The 17,084-nt window shown below is 40.2% G+C and overlaps 1 protein-coding gene across 8 annotated transcripts in view; it reads right to left on the reverse strand.

Moving 5' to 3' along the window:
- The window catches only part of RFFL (ring finger and FYVE like domain containing E3 ubiquitin protein ligase), an 89,813-nt gene that overhangs the window by 21,372 nt on the left and 51,357 nt on the right, over positions 1 to 17,084 (reverse strand). Inside the window, exon 1 of one of the 8 annotated variants that reach the window (XM_073235170.1) lies at positions 15,151 to 15,173. The exons of the other annotated variants lie outside the window; for them this stretch is intronic. The gene's annotated coding sequence lies outside the window, so the exon portion shown is untranslated. Of the gene's footprint in view, positions 1 to 15,150; positions 15,174 to 17,084 lie in introns of those variants that run through there. 8 annotated transcript variants of the gene reach the window in all.

Consider the following 17,084-nt stretch of genomic DNA (forward strand, 5'->3'; position numbering starts at 1 on the left):
ATTAGATAGTCTGGATCAGAAGAGGCAGTGGCCTGGGTGAACCCTGTGAGCGCTGGATGTAAAGGGCAAGCAGAGGAAAACCCACCAGCAAAATAGAGGAAGGAGGAAAGCTCAGAGGTAAGAGAAATGGAAGAGTATTTTGAGCTTCAAGAAGAAATGATCAATGCTGTCAGATGGTCCAGAGAACAAACAGGAGGAATGCAAAATGCCCAATGCACCTAGTTTTCGGAAAATGTTAGTGTGCTCTTTGCCTGAGCTGCTGACTGACACCACTAGCTGCAAAGTAAATGAGAAGTGAGAATTTGCCAGACTCTAAGGATAAATTATTCTTCCAAGAAACATTTGACCGAAGGGAGGAGAGATGGCAGTAACTGGAGAGGATCGGGTCACTAAGAAATGTACATGCATTCATAGACTGCAAAGGAAATCCCCAAAGACTAAGAGATTACGGACGAAGGGATGCTGGCAATAAATGATGGCACTCGGGCAAGGGGTAGAAAGAAAAGTGACCAAATGATCAGATTTGGGGGTGGACTCTACTCCTGGCAGGAAAGATCATTTCTTTCACCAGAGTGGGGCAGAGTGAAGACAGATGTAACCAAAGATAAGTTCATAGTGTTAGCAGAGAAAGGTGAGAGAATGAAATAAAAAGGAAAGAAGAGATGTGCATATAACTGCACAAAAAAAGCAAACCTTTCCTCCATATGCTGCCATTTTTTTCCTAAGAAAAATTCCTATTTTTTCCTAAAATTATTTTGCCACATAACAGGCCCACCTGGTAAGGCACAATCAGGAGAAAAAACTGGAAAGCCGGCCAGCTGTGCATTGTTTAAATCCACTCGCTTTAACAAGCACTTAGAAAGTCCCAGCTTTGTCCAGGGTGCTGGTGTTATCAAAAGTGACTTTAACAAGGTCCTTGCCCCCAGGGGACTTCGGGCCCAGTAAGGCACAGCTCAACCTGGCCATCTAGCTAACCCGTAGGCAGGAAGTCAAGAGAACCCATCTTTCTCAGCACTGTTTTCATTCTCTCGACTTTGGTTCTAATCTTAACTGCCTCCTCTGAACAGCTCTGAAAAAAAAAGCCATCTGCCTGCTCCTGTATTTGGCTACTCTTAGAAGGCATTGGCTGTATGAGAAGACTTGGTATTTACCACACCCTTATTTTGTAGGCCCATGTTTAGGTGGAGAATGGACTTATAGAGTATGTCCATGTAGGGAAGAAGTTATTATGGAAAGGGCCAGAGAGAAAGAGTCTCCAGTGTTAATATACCTTACACCTGCTCAGTCTAACAGAACAGGTTCACCAAAGTCAGCAGACTAGGCTTTTATTCTTTTGCCATATATTAAAATACCAAAAAGACACATTTTCTAACTTAGTCAATTTAAAGTACTCTCTTGCCAAACTGGAAGGCCCTAAATAAGCCTAAAAAACCACATATATTCAGGTTAATTCAGGGAGTGAAAAGAAAGATTTTGTAATTTTAACATTGCCATACAAGCTAGACACTTTTCCCTTGGGAATATTTTTCCATCCCTCAGTCCTGATCAGATACACATATGTGACATATGATAATGTTATAAAAGGACCGAAAACAGAACCAACTGTTGGGTACATAAAGATTTCTCCCTATAGTGACAACTTTTGAAATACTTCCCTCTTTGATCTGCAAACCTCCTTGCCCAATTCCCTAACCCTCTTCAGAAAAGATGGGCTTGGCAATTTAACCCTCAAATACAGTCTCTAACTGCTCTCCCACTGAGTTCGTTTGAAACCTGCTAGGCTTTCCTCTTCCACGTTGCTTAGCAGAAAGAAAGACCAGAAATGTAGGGCTGGGTGAACAAGAAAATTTACTATCCCCTGTGGAAGAGCCCTGCGAGAATGAGGCGAGAATGGCTGACTAGCACATGGAACTTTGTCAGCTTGACAAGTATGCTGGTATTTCTCGGGAGACTGAGCCCTACTGAACAGGAAAATTACAGTGTTAATAACAGAGTAAGATAAATGGCCTATCCCAAATAGGCTGAGTACAGTCATAGAGGCAAGAGAGGGAGATAATGTGATTCCCCTCTATTAAGTCCTGGAATCCTAAGTATTTCAAAACAACCACTCCTTCTCTTGTTCCCAAGGCAAATAATCTTAAGTGCATCGGGGATTGTCATGTGCTTTCTACGGAGGGGAGAAGGGTCAGAAAGGACCCATGGAGTAGAAGGGTCAGAAAGTCATTATCCTAGTAAAATTAGTGCTGGTCTGCAATGCAACGCCTTGCTAACCACCTTGCTAACCACCAAAATCTAAGGCAATAAAGTCAAGTTCCCAAAGTTCTCATCCAATCTGTTCTGATTTTAATTAACTTCTCTGTGTGCCAAGGTAATTCAGCAACAATAGGCTTTAGATGCAAAGACAGCAACATCTTGGAATTAAAATACTTACGGTGAACCCATTATATGAGAATTCAGAAAAACCCTTCAAAAATACCCAATTAAAATGCCCCCAATCCTCAAAAAGGACCTCTCTGACATGGCAAATCAGAAAACGGCTAGATGGCAGGCCTTACAAAATCATCTCCAATTTACTGAGAGTGGTGTGCCTATTGACACTACCATATTGCTGGAATTGTTAAAAGCATTTGATGCTGTTCAGTGCATAAAGAAAAATATCTCATGCTATGGATCATTAATACAGAATGGGCTTTGCTTCATCTTTTATATTATCCTTAAAAAGCAAAGTACAATCCTAATACCTATGAAAGGAAATGCTATGAAAAGCATATTAATATGACTTGGCTGTACCTCTGAATTAATTGATAAGTAATTTCATATTTTGAGAAGTAAAGAAGAAAGCAGTCTTTCTCCATATTCTTATCTGCCAAGTAATGAGCAAGGTACTACCTAGTATTATTTCATGTGATCCTCACAACAATTCTGGGAGGGCAGATTAGTTCTTCCCATTTTCAAGTGAGAAAACAAAGGTTTAGAGAAGTTAAGTAACTTGCTAAAAGTCACAGCTTAGAGGACGGCAAAGCCAGAATTTGAACCTAGGTGGCTTAGACCCTGAAGCCTATGCTCTGTAGGCTACAAGGGAAGTGTTCTGATTCTATCAAAAAGAAATCAGTCTATCTATCCAGATGCCCAATCCCCTCTTTGCTTTCTATCTTTTCTGGAGCTTTCCTATCAGGACACAGGCTTGCTCCAGTATTTCCCAGATTTTAAAAACTCCTCCTTGTCATAAGGGAAGTACAAATTACAACCACAATGTATTACCACCCAACACCCACTGGAATGGCTAAAAATGGAAAAGACAGATACTTGCAAGTGTTGCTAAGGATATAAAGCAACTAGAACATTGTTGGCAGAACTGTAAATTGGTACTTTGAAAATACACACACACCATGGCTTTGCAACTCCACTTCCAGGAACCCAACAGAGATACATTCACCAAAAGATGTATCCAGGAATGCTCAAAGCAGCACTATTGTAATAACCCTAAGCTGGAAACTATCCAAATGTCCATCAACAGCAGAATAAAGAAATAAAGTACAGTATATTCAAGAGTATAGATGAATCTTATAAGTATAATATTGAGTGGAAGAAGATAGGCACAAATAAATATATGCTAAGTGATTCCATTTAAACACAGGGAAACTAATCGATGGTGTTAGAAATCAGGATAGTGGTTATCCTTCAGAATAGGACTGTAAATGGAAAGGGGCAAAAGAGGGATTCTGGTAATGTTGTTTCATAATTATCAAACATGTGCTGGTTATACAAGTAAGTTTACTTTATGAAACTTCATTGAACCATACACTTATAACTTATGTATTTCTCTAGTTAAATTTTAATTAAAAGTTTATATAAGAGCTTTTAAAAGCATCTAAATTTATAGACTACTTATAGTTTTTAAAAAGAAATAACCCAAAATACCATTTTGATCCCACCTCCCCTCCTCCTCAATAGTGGCCTCTTCTCTGGTCTCCTGTGCATTAAAATTTCTCCAAATATTTGACTCCACTTCCTCAACATCTAATTCGCTCTTTGACCTTCTCTAGTCTAGCCTGAACCACCTAATTTCCTAATTTCATAGGAATTAGAAACACTCCACCTAATTTCTTCTTTTCAAGGTAATCAAATAGCCAGATTCAAGTGACACTTCTCTACCTTCATCTTACTCAACCTCCCAGCAGTGCTGGATCCAAGTGGCCCTCCCCTCCTCCCTGTAACACTCTCTCCTCTAATCATCTTTTAGCTTGCAGAACTCTGTACCCTTGGTTTCTTCCTACCTCAAAGCCTCTTTGCTGCTTCTTCCCCCTCCCTTTGGTCTTAATTGTTGGGAGTGCCTAGGCTGTCTTCAGTGCCCTCTGCAGCCCTACTCTCTCTTCCCCAGGAGTTCCCAGGCAAGCGGTTTTAAATACCATTCATAAATTCCTATCTCCCTGGCCTGTGGTCTAAACTGCAAGCCCTCATCTATTGTATTTCCCTACACAGGCCCTCTGAATTTGCTGTTTCTTCCTTCTGCCGGGTCTGTTCTCCCAGAACATCACATGATTGTCTCCTTGTCATTCACCCCTCAGTTTAAATGTCACTTGCTAATCTCATGGGTAACACTTAGTACTGGCTGATATTATTTGCTTACTTGCTTGACTGTATTTTCCAGCTTCCTGGACAAAAGAACAGCCTCCTAACTAGTTTTCCAGGTTCAGTTCTTGATTCTCTGGTTCTTTCTCCACACCCGCCATCCACTTCCCTCCTCTACTCCCCATACACTTGGGGCTCTTTAATGGATTCCCACTGTGCTTTAGAATAAAATTTCATCTCCTTATGTGGCTACAAGATCCTGCATATGCCACCAGCTCCTGCCCACTTCCGCAATTCTTATTGTGCTACGTTTCTCACTGCTCACTAAGCTTCAAGACCTGGGGACCTTTCAGTTGTTCAAGTCCTTCCTGCCTTGGGGTCTCTGCACTTGCTCTCCCCGCAGCTATGGCTCCTGCTCAACCTTCATGTCTCCACTTGAGGACCACCTATGTAGAGTCCTCATCCTCTGTCACACACCCTCTCTGAGGGCTCTTTTGGTTTCCTTCCTGAGAACTACCGGGTCTGTAATCATATTTGTTTACAGTCTATCTACCATCTATCTATGGTAGACTGTAAACTCCAAGGGCAGGGACCTCAGCAGTCTTCCCCTTTCTTATCTGCATCATCTAGCACAGGGCCACATCGCGGCAGGCACCCAAATAGTTGGTAGAATGTACAAACTGAGGTCAGAGGAACATTCAGTATTTTATCAATACAGCCAACAAGGCAAGTATCAGTTCTCTCTCTTTAGGGCCCAGAGCATTTTATCAATATTTATAGTGGCATAAAGTGACTATGAAAAAGTCCTTTATCAAAAACAAAGGGTAGTTAATCTTGGAAAGGTTACTCAAGCTTTTTGAGTCTGTTCCCTCACTTTTGTAAAAAGAATAACCTCTCTTGTTGGAAGGTACTGCAGGGATGAAAAATAATACAAAGTATGAAACCTTTACAGTGAATACTGCATAAACAGCACATTAAAATAAACTATCACTAAACTACAAATTACAAATTCTAAAATGGCAAGAGCCTAGATATTTAATAGTGACTATTGGCTAGAAAACCAACATTCTCATTCTCTCTCTCTCTGGGTCACCCAAAGTTTGAGTTTCCTACCACCCAAGGGACTGGGTTTTGGGTGAGGCTCTGACACAGCTCATCACATCATCCACACAATAAAGAATCAATCCTTATCCTCAGAACTCACCTGAAATTTAAAATCATCTCTCAACTTGGAAGGCTACTTACTTTTAAAAATAAGACTGAAAGTCTTAAAGGGACAGGAGCCTCACAGTTGGACAGAAGTGTGCCGGGCGGGACACTTAGCCCAGCAGCTGGGAATCCCACAGAACTCCGGGTGCCCTAACCCCCTGGGCAGCAGCGCAGCTCTGAGACCCCTCACAGCGATAAACAGCCTCCCGCCCGTTCCTCCTCAGGCGTGGCCCGCCATAGTGGGGCAGCAGCCTGAAAGCGGCCACGCCCACAGCAGCCAGCCAGGCAGAGCATCCGCCCCACAGCCGCCGGGGCCAGACTCAGAGACCCTGTCTGTGCGCAGCTGCCCAACACAAGCTGCTAGGGTTCACTGTTCTCACAGGAGAGGAAGGTGATGAGCAAGCGGGAATTAACTTTGTTCTTCTAGCTAACACACGCGCCAACTGCCCATGACTACCTCTATCGCCATGAAAAGGCAGAAGAATTTGATACAGACCAGAATAACTCAGACATCCCCTGAGAGGGAACCTGGGGAGACAGATTTAACCAATCTTCCTGAAAAAGAATTCAAAATAAAGGTCATAACCATGCTGATGGAGCTGCAGAGAAAAATGCAAGAGCTAACGGATAAAGTTGGGAGGGAGACTACAGAAATAAAACAATCTCTGGAAGGACTTAAAAGGAGAATGGGCAAGGTGCAAGAGGCCGTTAATGGAATAGAAATCATAGAACAGGAACACACAGAAGCTGACACAGAGAGAGAGATAAAAGGATCTCCAGGAATGAAAGAATATTAAAAGAACTATGTGACTAATCCAAATGAAACAATATCCACATTATAGGGGTACCAGAAGAAGAAGAGAGAGAAAAAGGGATAGAAAGTGTCTTTGAAGAAATAATTGCTGAAAAATTCCCCAAACTGGGGGAGGAAAAAGTCACTCAGACAATGGAAGCACACAGAATTCCCAACAGAAGGGACCCAAGGAGGACAACACCAAGACACATAATATTAAAATGGGAAAGATCAAGGACAAGGACAGAGTATTAAAGGCAGCCAGAGAGAGAAAAAAAGTCACCTACAAAGGAAAACCCATCAGCCTATCATCAGACTTCTCAACAGAAACCTTATAGGCCAGAAAGAATGGCACGATATATTTAATGCAAAGAAACAAGAGGGCCTTGAACCAAGAATACTGTATCCAGCACAATTATCATTTAAATATGAAGGAGGGATTAAACAATTCCCAGACAAGCAAAAGTTGAGGGAATTTGCCTCCCACAAACCACCTCTACAGGGTATTTTAGAGGGACTGCGCTAGATGGAAGCACCCCTAAGGCTAAATAGATGTCACCAGAGAAAATAAAATCACAGAAAAGAAAGCAGACCAACCAAATACTAACTAAAGGCAAAAAATAAAATCAACTACCCACAAAAGCAGTCAAAGGAAACACAAAAGAACACAAAATAAAACACCTAACATATAAAGAATGGAAGAAGAGGAATAAGAAGGGAGAGAAATAAAGAATCAGACAGTGTTTATAATAGCTCAATAAGCGAGTTAAGTTAGACAGTAAGACAGTAAAGAAGCTAACCTTGAACCTTTGGTAACCATGAATTTAAAACCTGCAATGGCAATAAGTACATATCTTTCAATAATCAACCTAAGTGTAAATGGACTGAATGCACCAATCAAAAGACACAGAGGAATAGAATGGATAAAAAAGCAAGACCTACCTATATGCTGTTTACAAGAGACTCACCTCAAACCCAAAGACATGCACAGACTAAAAGTCAAGGGACGGAAAAAGATATTTCATGCAAACAACAAGGAAAAAAAAGCAGGTGTTGCAGTACTAGTCTCAGACAAAACAGACTTCAAAACAAAGAAAGTAACAAGAGATAAAGGACATTACATAATGATAAAGGGCTCAGTCCAACAAGAGGATATAACCATTATAAATATATATGCACCCAATACAGGAGCACCAACATATGTGAAACAAATACTAACAGAATTAAAGGAGGAAACAGAATGCAATGCATTCATTTTAGGAGACTTCAACACACCACTCACTCTGAAGGACAGATCCACCAGACAGAAAATAAGTAAGGACACGGAGGCACTGAACAACACACTAGAACAGATGGACCTAACAGACATCTATAGAACCCTACATCCAAAAGCAGCAGGATACACATTCTTCTCAAGTACACATGGAACATTCTCCAGAACAGACCACATACTAGGCCACAAAAAGATCCTCAGCAAACTCCAAAAGACTGAAATCCTACCAACCAACGTTTCAGACCACAAAGGTATAAAACTAGAAATAAACTGTACAAAGAAAGCAAAAAGGCTCACAAACACATGAAGGCTTAACAACATGCTCCTAAATAATCAATGGGTCAACGACCAAATTAAAATAGAGATCAAGCAATATACGGAGATAAATGACAACACAAAGCCCCAACTTCCGTGGCATGCAGCTAAAGCAGTTTTAAGAGGAAAGTATATAGCAATCCAGGCCTATTTAAAGAAGGAAGAACAATACCAAATGAATAGTCTAAAGTCACAATTATCGAAATTGGAAAAAGAGGAACAAATGAGGCCTAAAGTCAGCAGAAGGAGGGACATAATAAAGATCAGAAAAGAAATAAATAAAATTGAGAAGAATAAAACAATAGAAAAAAATCAATGAAACCAAGAGCTGGTTCATTGAGAAAATAAACCAAAATAGATAAGCCTCTAGCCAGACTTATTAAGAGAAAAAGAGAATCAACACACATCAGCAGAATCAGAAACAAGAAAGGAAAAATTACGATGGACACCACAGAAATACAAAGAATTATTACAGGATACTATGAAAACCTATATGCTAACAAGCTGCAAAACCTAGAAGAAATGGACAACTTCCTAGAAAAATACAACCTTCTAAGACTGACCAAGGAAGAAACAGAAAATCTAAACAGACCAATTATCAGCAACAAAACTGAGGCGGTAATCAAAACACTACCCAAGAGCAAAACCCCTGGACCAGATGGATTTACCACAGAATTTTATCAGACATACAGAGAAGACATAATACCCATTTCTCCTTAAAGTTTTCCAAAAAATACAAGAGGAAGGAATACTCACAAACTCATTCTATGAAGTCAGCTTCATCCTAATACCAAAACCAGGCAAAGACCCCACCAAAAAAGAAAATTACAGACCAGTATCTCTGATGAACATAGATGCAAAAAATACTCAACAAAATATTAGCAAACCAAATTCAAAAATACATCAAGAGGATCATACACCATAACCAAGTGGAATTCATCTCAGGGATGCAAGAATGGTACAACATTCGAAAATCCATCAACATCATCCACCACATAAACAAAAAGGACAAAAATCACATGATCATCTCCATAGATGCTGAAAAAGCATTTGACAAAATTTAACATCCATTCATGACAAAAACTCTCAACAAAATGGGTATAGAGGGCAAGTACCTCAACATAATAAAGGCCATATATGATAAACCCACAGCCAACATCATACTGAACAGCGAGAAGCTGAAAGCTTTTCCTCTAAGATCGGGAACAAGACAGGGATGCCCACTCTCCCAACTGTTATTAGACATAGTACTGGAGGTCCTAACCACAGCAATGAGACAAAACAAAGAAATACAAGGAATCCAGATTGGTAAGAAGTCAAACTGTCACTATTTGCAGATGACATGATATTGTACATAAAAAAACCTAAAGACTCCATGCCAAAACTACTAGAACTAATATTGGAATTCAGCAAAGTTGCAGGATACGAAATTAATACACAGAAATCTGTGGCTTTCCTATACACTAACAATGAACTAATAGAAAGAGAAATCAGGAAAACAATTCCAATCACAACTGCATCAAAAAGAATAAAATACCTAGGAATAAACCTAACCAAGGAAGTGAAAGACCCATATACCCTGAAAACTACAAGACACTCTTAAGAGAAATTAAAGAGGACACTAACAAATGGAAATTCATCCCATGCTCTTGGCTAGGAAGAATTAATATCGTCAAAATGGCCATCCTGCCCAAAGCAATATACAGATTCAATGCAATCCCTATCAAATTACCACAGCATTCTTCAACAAACTGGAACAAATAGTTCAAAAATTCATATGGAAACACCAGATACCCCAAATAGCCAAAGCAATCCTGAGAAGGAAGAATAAAGTGGGGGAGATCTCACTTCCTAACTTCAAGCTCTACTACAAAAGCCACAGTAATCAAGACAATTTGCTACTGGGACAAGAACAGAGCCACAGACCAGTGGAACAGAATAGAGACTCCAGACATTAACTCAAACATATATGGTCAATTAATATATGATAAAAGAGCCATGGACATACGATGGGGGAAATGACAGCCTCATCTACAGCTGGTGTTGGCAAAACTGGACAGCTACATGCAAGAGAATGAAATTGGATCATTGTCTAACCCCATACACAAAAGTAAATTCGAAATGGATCAAAGACCTGAATGTAAGCCATGAAACCATAAAAGTCTTAGAAAAAAACATAGATAAAAATCTCTTGGACATAAACATTAGCAACTTCTTCATGAGCATATCTCCCCAGGCAAGGGAAACAAAAGCAAAAATGAACAAGTGGGTCTATATCAAGCTGAAAAGCTTCTGTACAGCAAAGGATACCATCAATAGAACAAAAAGGCATCCTACAGTATGGGAGAATATATTCATAAATGACAGATCTAATAAAGGGTTGACATCTAAAATATATAAAGAGCTCACACACCTCAACAAATAAGAAGCAAATAATCCAATTAAAGAATGGGCAGAGGAGCTGAACAGACAGTTCTCCAAAGAAGAAATTCAGATGGCCAACAGACATACGAAAAGATGCTCCACATCGCTAGTCATCAGAGAAATGCAACTTAAAACCACAATGAGATATCACCTCACCTCACACCAGTAAGGATCGTCACCATACAAAAGACAAACAACAATAAATGTTGGCGTGGTTGTGAAGAAAGGGGAACCCTCCTACACTGCTGGTGGGAATGTAAAATAGTTCAACCATTGTAGAAAGCAGTATGCAGGTTCCTCAAAATGCGCAAAATAGAAATACCATTTGACCCAGAAATCCCACTTCTAGGAATTTACCCTAAGAATGGAGCAGCCCAGTTTGAAAAAGGCAGATGCACCCTTAAGTTTACCGCAGCACTATTTAGAATAGCCAAGAAATGGAAGCAACGTAAGTGTCCATCAGTAGATGAATGGATAAAGAAGACGTGGTACATATACACAATGGAATATTATTCAGCCATAAGAAGAAAACAAATCATACCATTTGCAACAACATGGATGGAGCTAGAGGGTACTATGCGCAGTGAAATAAGCCAAGCGGAGAAAGACAAGTACCAAATGATTTCACTCATATGTGGAGTATAAGAAGAAAGAAAAAAACTGAAGGAACAAAACAGCCCCAGACTCACAGAACCCAAGAATGGACTAACAGTTACCAAAGGGAAAGGGACTGGGAAGGATGGGTGGGTAGGGAGGGATAAGGGCAGGGAAGAAGAAAGGGGGCATTATGATTAGCATGTATAATGTGGGGCGAGGCACAGGAAGGGATGTGTAGTACAGAGAACACAAGTAGTTATTCTACAGCATCTTACTACGCTGATGGACAGTGACTTTAATGGGGGTTGTGGGGGGGATCTGGTGAAGGGGGGAACCTCGTAAACATAATGTTCCTCAAAATAAAAAAAAAGACTTTTCTATTAGAATTATATTCTACTCAGTAAACAAATTTTCAACAATTAAGAATTAAATCTACACCTCTGGGAAAAAAGAAAAAAAAGACTGAAAAGAAACTTGCAATCTTCATTTACTGTTCAATTTTAAACAGAATGTTAAAGTCACGATTGGAATTTTCTAGTACACCAGCTTGAGGTATCCACCCAGACTGGGTAAGATTTAAATTGCTGGTGACAGCACAATGAGTATAAAATAGGGCAACTGTTGCATTTGTAACCTGCAGAGCAAACCATATTACAATGGGTCTCACTTGGTGGGTCTGGGACCATGAAGCATGTTCTCTGTATTATTTCTCATATATTTACTTTAGAATAAAGAATTAAGAACATTGGATTAACAGAGGAGATAAGTATATTGTGGAACTTTAGAATCCAAGGCCTGAATTAGATCAACAGCCCTGCTGAAGTGGTGTACGGGCTGGACAAAACAATGGGATATATCACAAGGCTGGAACACAGTGGGGGAAAACATTTCCAAAGGCTTTCAATCCTAATAGACATTTTCCATCCTCCAAGGCAGTCCTCTGAATGTGGGTAATGGATAATGCATATTTGGTACAGAAGAATTTTACTTTAGGACTAAATTTTTTGAAAACGGAGCAGTCAAAAAAAAATTCCCAAATATGTTTTACTTTGGTTTTAGATTCAGTCAGACATGACCTTAAATCCTGGCTCTAACACTGAATAAATGAATGACCTCGAGAAAATGTCTTCTCTGGGCTTCAGCTTAACAGGAATAAACTTACCTACACCTCACAGGCTGGACCCAGAGGAGGCGCTCAGTATAAAGAGGGAGCATACCTTCACCCAGCCTTTTCACCTTACATAAAGAGCAGACAGCACTGTACTTCTCGTAAATGGTAGGTATTATAAGGCATGGGGCTGAAGAGGATCACGTGCTTGCCTCTCCCAAACCAGCTCCCAGAGCCTCTATTCACAGAAAGATATCAAAGACTCCAAAGACACTAGGGCCCCATCTCTTCACTCCTCCAGTTACCAAGTCATACTTTAGTATAAAGGATCAAAGCCATAGGTAAAAGAGACAATATTCTGTGCTATTATTTCAGGCCACAGACAAGGAGAAAAATGAGGGTTACTCAGACTTAGGGGTCCAGAAGTCCCTTCTCAAATGATCCTAGAAAATCTTACTTTTTTAAGGAAAAGTAAAAACACTACAGAATACCTAACATGTGGCACGTGAGTTGTTTGTTTGCATCTGTTCTCTCATTTAATACAGTCATCCTGCAGAATTAAAGTGCTCATTTTGTAAATGAAGAGGCTGGGCCCTGAGGGTTGGGTAACTTGACTAGGGTCATAGTCCAAGTTCTTTGGTTAGTTTGTGGTCCTAAAGAGAGAGGGGGCTGCTTTCACCATCCACACGACCTCCCCTCAGCACTAGTAATTCAGGGCCTGTGGCTGGGAGACCAAGATGCGTGAGCCAACTGTGGGAAAGGCCATGGAAACCACCTAAGGCGCCAGCAGGGAGAAGTACTTCACACTTAAGGACTCCAGAAAGAGGCACCTACCCGCCAAGCCAAACCTTTCAACACTTGAGGGCCTTGTAAAAGGAAGAGTAGACAGAAAAACCATCCCTGGAATCCATCATTTTGATGTATACATCCAGTAAGTCATGTGCATTTCCTACTTACTACATCTTCTCAGTACTGGTGCTACAGAAAGACCCCCAACTTTTTAAAGCTAAAGCCCTTATTAATACATAAGATGTGTTTCCCTTTCTATTCTTGCCCACCTTTGTTCCAGCTGAGGGGAAGTATTTTACTAGTTGTCTCAACTACAAAGGCTCTATTACCCTCCTTATTGTGTTTCCACTGGTAACCACTGAATGATAGTGAAAGCAAATCCCTGGTGCTCAGGGTCCTCACCTTGCTCTTAGCTCCAGCAACCCTACTATTCTTTCAGTTTCTCAAAGGCCAAACTTACTCTAACATTAGGAACCTCCCTCAAGCTCTTCTCTCAATCTAGACCTCCTTGTGAGGCACTTATTTCCTCAGGGAAACCTTTTCTGACCCAGGCTGCTCTCATAGTATCTTGTACTCCTCCCGATAACTTTAATTCATTCATTCTGATTGTCTTTTAGCACTGCTCTCTGCCAAGCCTTCTTCTAGCACTGGGGATTCCAAGAGGAACAAATCAGGCAAGGTCCTTGATGGTGGTGACATTCTGAGGGGATGAGCTTTCTAGCAGCACTGTATGTAATCAGCTGGCCAACAATTTGTTTAATTCTTTTTAAAGTATTCTTCTCCCATGTTTAGAGTAGAAAGTGAAACAGATAACAAGAGCAAGTCTACTTTACAGCTTTATTCCCAGCCTTAGTGCCAGGTAAACGTGATAACCAGGTAGTTGTTGAAGTATTACTGATGATAACGGCAACAAACCTTTAAAAAAAGGAACAGGAATTCATGCTTGAATTTCCACAATCGTGATTCCAGGGAGATCAGCAAATTAAGGGTTTTAAACCCATATAATCACAGCAGTACCTTTAAGGAAGGGCCTAACAGTAAGTAACATGTCAACCTCACACATGCCGAAGATAATTTTTTAAGGGTCTAATGACTTGAAAAACAAAAATGGTAACAGACTGGCCTTCTAAACGTAACATAAAAATGTTAAAATTGTCCATTATTACAGCGTTAGAAAGCCAGAAAGGGAGAGAGCCTCTACAATGAACAAGGTCATCACTCCATCCCTTCCCTGCATCAAAAGGCACAGAAGCTTTGGTTTGAAATAGTGCTGCACTGAGAACTGCAAAGGATACAAATAAAAGTGAAAACATCAAATGAGAAGTAAAATAACAGAGAAAAGAAATGCTAGAAATCCAGGAGACTCTACCAAGACACACCCAGGTCTAAGCAGAGCTTTGCCTGTTGGCTGACATGCATGGCCAAAGAAATGGGAAAAGAGAATGGTGATAGGACATAAAACTAGAACAGCAGAGGAGGGTCTTGGAGCATTAAGTGCTAAAATGACAATATGAATAAGGGGAAAAGGCAGGAGGTTTCACTTTCTACTAGTAATAAATGAGCTCTTTTCCTGAAGTAACTGGTGTAAACAACTGAAAAACACATAAAATAATCACGAGTTATAAATATTCTTGGAAACTCCCTGGTTTCAACTAGTTTATGACAAATATCTGCAGAGGGACCTCAGCATCTGTTCTGAAGTTCAGGGAAAAGTAATTCTAACCAATGGAGCTGCGCCAAAATACCACTCTCAGGGTCTGACCAATTACATGGCTGCTTCTTAGTGTGGTGTTTAGGAGAGATGACAGACTGAACACTGCAGCAGAGAAAGCTACATGTTTAATTTCAGCCCAGGCATTTTGCCCCAAAGGGCAAGTCAATCAGAAATGAAAGCAGTTCAGAGTAAAGTCTTCTAACAATGCTGAAAACAAAATAAATGGACCTGCAGTTTAATTACCACAGGATCCTTTTTCCATCAAAACTGATGAGAAAATTGATAATCTTTATTCTTGCTGAAGAATAAAGAGACTCTGAGCCCCCTTGTACTCTTGTGTGGGAAACAGGACTTACCAGAGCAGCTTTTCTGGACCTTCTGACTGAAGCTCCTTTCATGAGATATTATCACAGCGATTTGACTAATGGGTAACCAGGATAAAAAACATCCACAAAGCCAGGGACTAGGTGAGAGGGCTTCTGGCACTCCTATGCCCTAGGAAAAGGCAGGGCTTTAGGACAGTTTTGACTAGTATCAAAATTATGTAGTTTACCCTTCCAAAGCTGAGTGCATAGAAGTTACTATAGCCAAATGTACTGTTCTGTAGAAAGAACAAGGACTCCTGGCATTATTTAATCCCTTTAAACCTTAATTTCCTCAAAAACAATAGAACCAGTTACACTGAAAGAATAATTGAAAGAATTAAAATAATGCATGTCAAGCATTTTCTCCACATAATAGATGCTCAGTAACAGTTTGCTATAAATATATCAAAGAAAATTTTTTAAAGTGACATTTATCTGCCCTATCACCTACCTACTTTTTTTAGACACCCAGATACTTTTCATCAGGCTCAACCTAGCTTTCCAAGATCCTCCAAGAACTAAATGACTCCAGGCCCCTCCCACCAGCTCTTAATTTTATAATTCCTGAAAAACTCTCAGAGGCGGTCAGAGGTGTTTATCCTTGGGATATAGCCCTAGGCTGTTAAATTTCTTCCCAATCATACCCCACTGCTAAAGAGTTTGGCATTTTCCCCACAGTCCAGCCAGTTTAGATTTTCTCCTCTGGCTCCTCAACTACTCTTGTCCACCAAATTCAGAGGAGAACTGAACACATATCCCCCTGGCTCCAACCTGGTGCTCCATAACTGCTTGCACTGTACTGAAATCAGATGGGATTTTGTGATAAACCCAGGATGAATTCAGACTAATCACCTCCTCCCTTCCTCTCACAGACCTTTGACTTGGTTTGATGTTTGATCTCAATCTGAAAATTATGCTGACTTTCTGAAATGTTTTCTGCTCCTGCCAGGATGTGACACTCCCAATATCTAACTCAAGAAACAGAAATGGAGAGTTCTAGTTCAGGTAGTACCACAAAGAAAACTTGTATTCTCACTGTATTCTCTCCTTGTGAGGAGCTACTGTGCTTTTTTACTCTGTCCAGTTTTACTCTGTCAACATGTACCACAACAAAATTCAAACTGGTTTATATTCACTACACCTTGTCAGATTAAGGAAAAACACCTGTGCTAATATCTCAGGAAGCAATACTGTTCTCATTGATATTGAGAACCTATTTGCTCCTGAATTACAAAGCAGAAGGATAGCCTCTGTAATGTGGCAGGGATTCGGAATGCACAAAATCATTATCTAGAACTTCACCTGCCCCACATTCATTGGTTTATGGTTTGAGACCATCAGAATGTACCTGTTCTGAAATAACTCAAGCAGCTATAATAATCCACAAAGATCCCAAGACTACTCCCCACAAGTAGTTATTCTGTAGGCAATCCAGCACCCTAATGAACATAACAGAGCAGATTTCATAGTGGGAAGCAATGAGGAATGAGAGGGGTATTCAGAAAATGGGTTCCTAAAATTGTTTACCACCAGAGTGACCCCCAAGCATATGACTTAATCTTTTCTCCAGAAATTTGCCTAGAGGTAAAATAGTTCATCAGTTAGCAGTAGATCCAGCCTGTCCAACACTCAAGGAAATTTTCAATTCAAACACTAAAAAGGCCCGGGGGTAATTTGTAAGACCACACTCAGCAAACACTCAAAAAGTATGCTAGAAATCCTGGAATCCAACAAAAGGGACCTGTAGTTTAAGAGGATGGTGAATTACATGCTAAGATTCCCTACTGTTATTAAAAAAATAGATAGCCAAGTGCAGCTTCAATCTCTCATCTAACAAAAGTAACAGATCAGCAAGTGATTTGTTTTATAAAACATATGGATGCAATATAAACTAGGAAAAACCATCAGGCAGGCACCAGGAAGAA

The sequence above is a fragment of the Manis javanica genome, chromosome 4 (genome assembly GCF_040802235.1).
Source record: "Manis javanica isolate MJ-LG chromosome 4, MJ_LKY, whole genome shotgun sequence".
Lineage (NCBI taxonomy): Eukaryota > Metazoa > Chordata > Mammalia > Pholidota > Manidae > Manis > Manis javanica.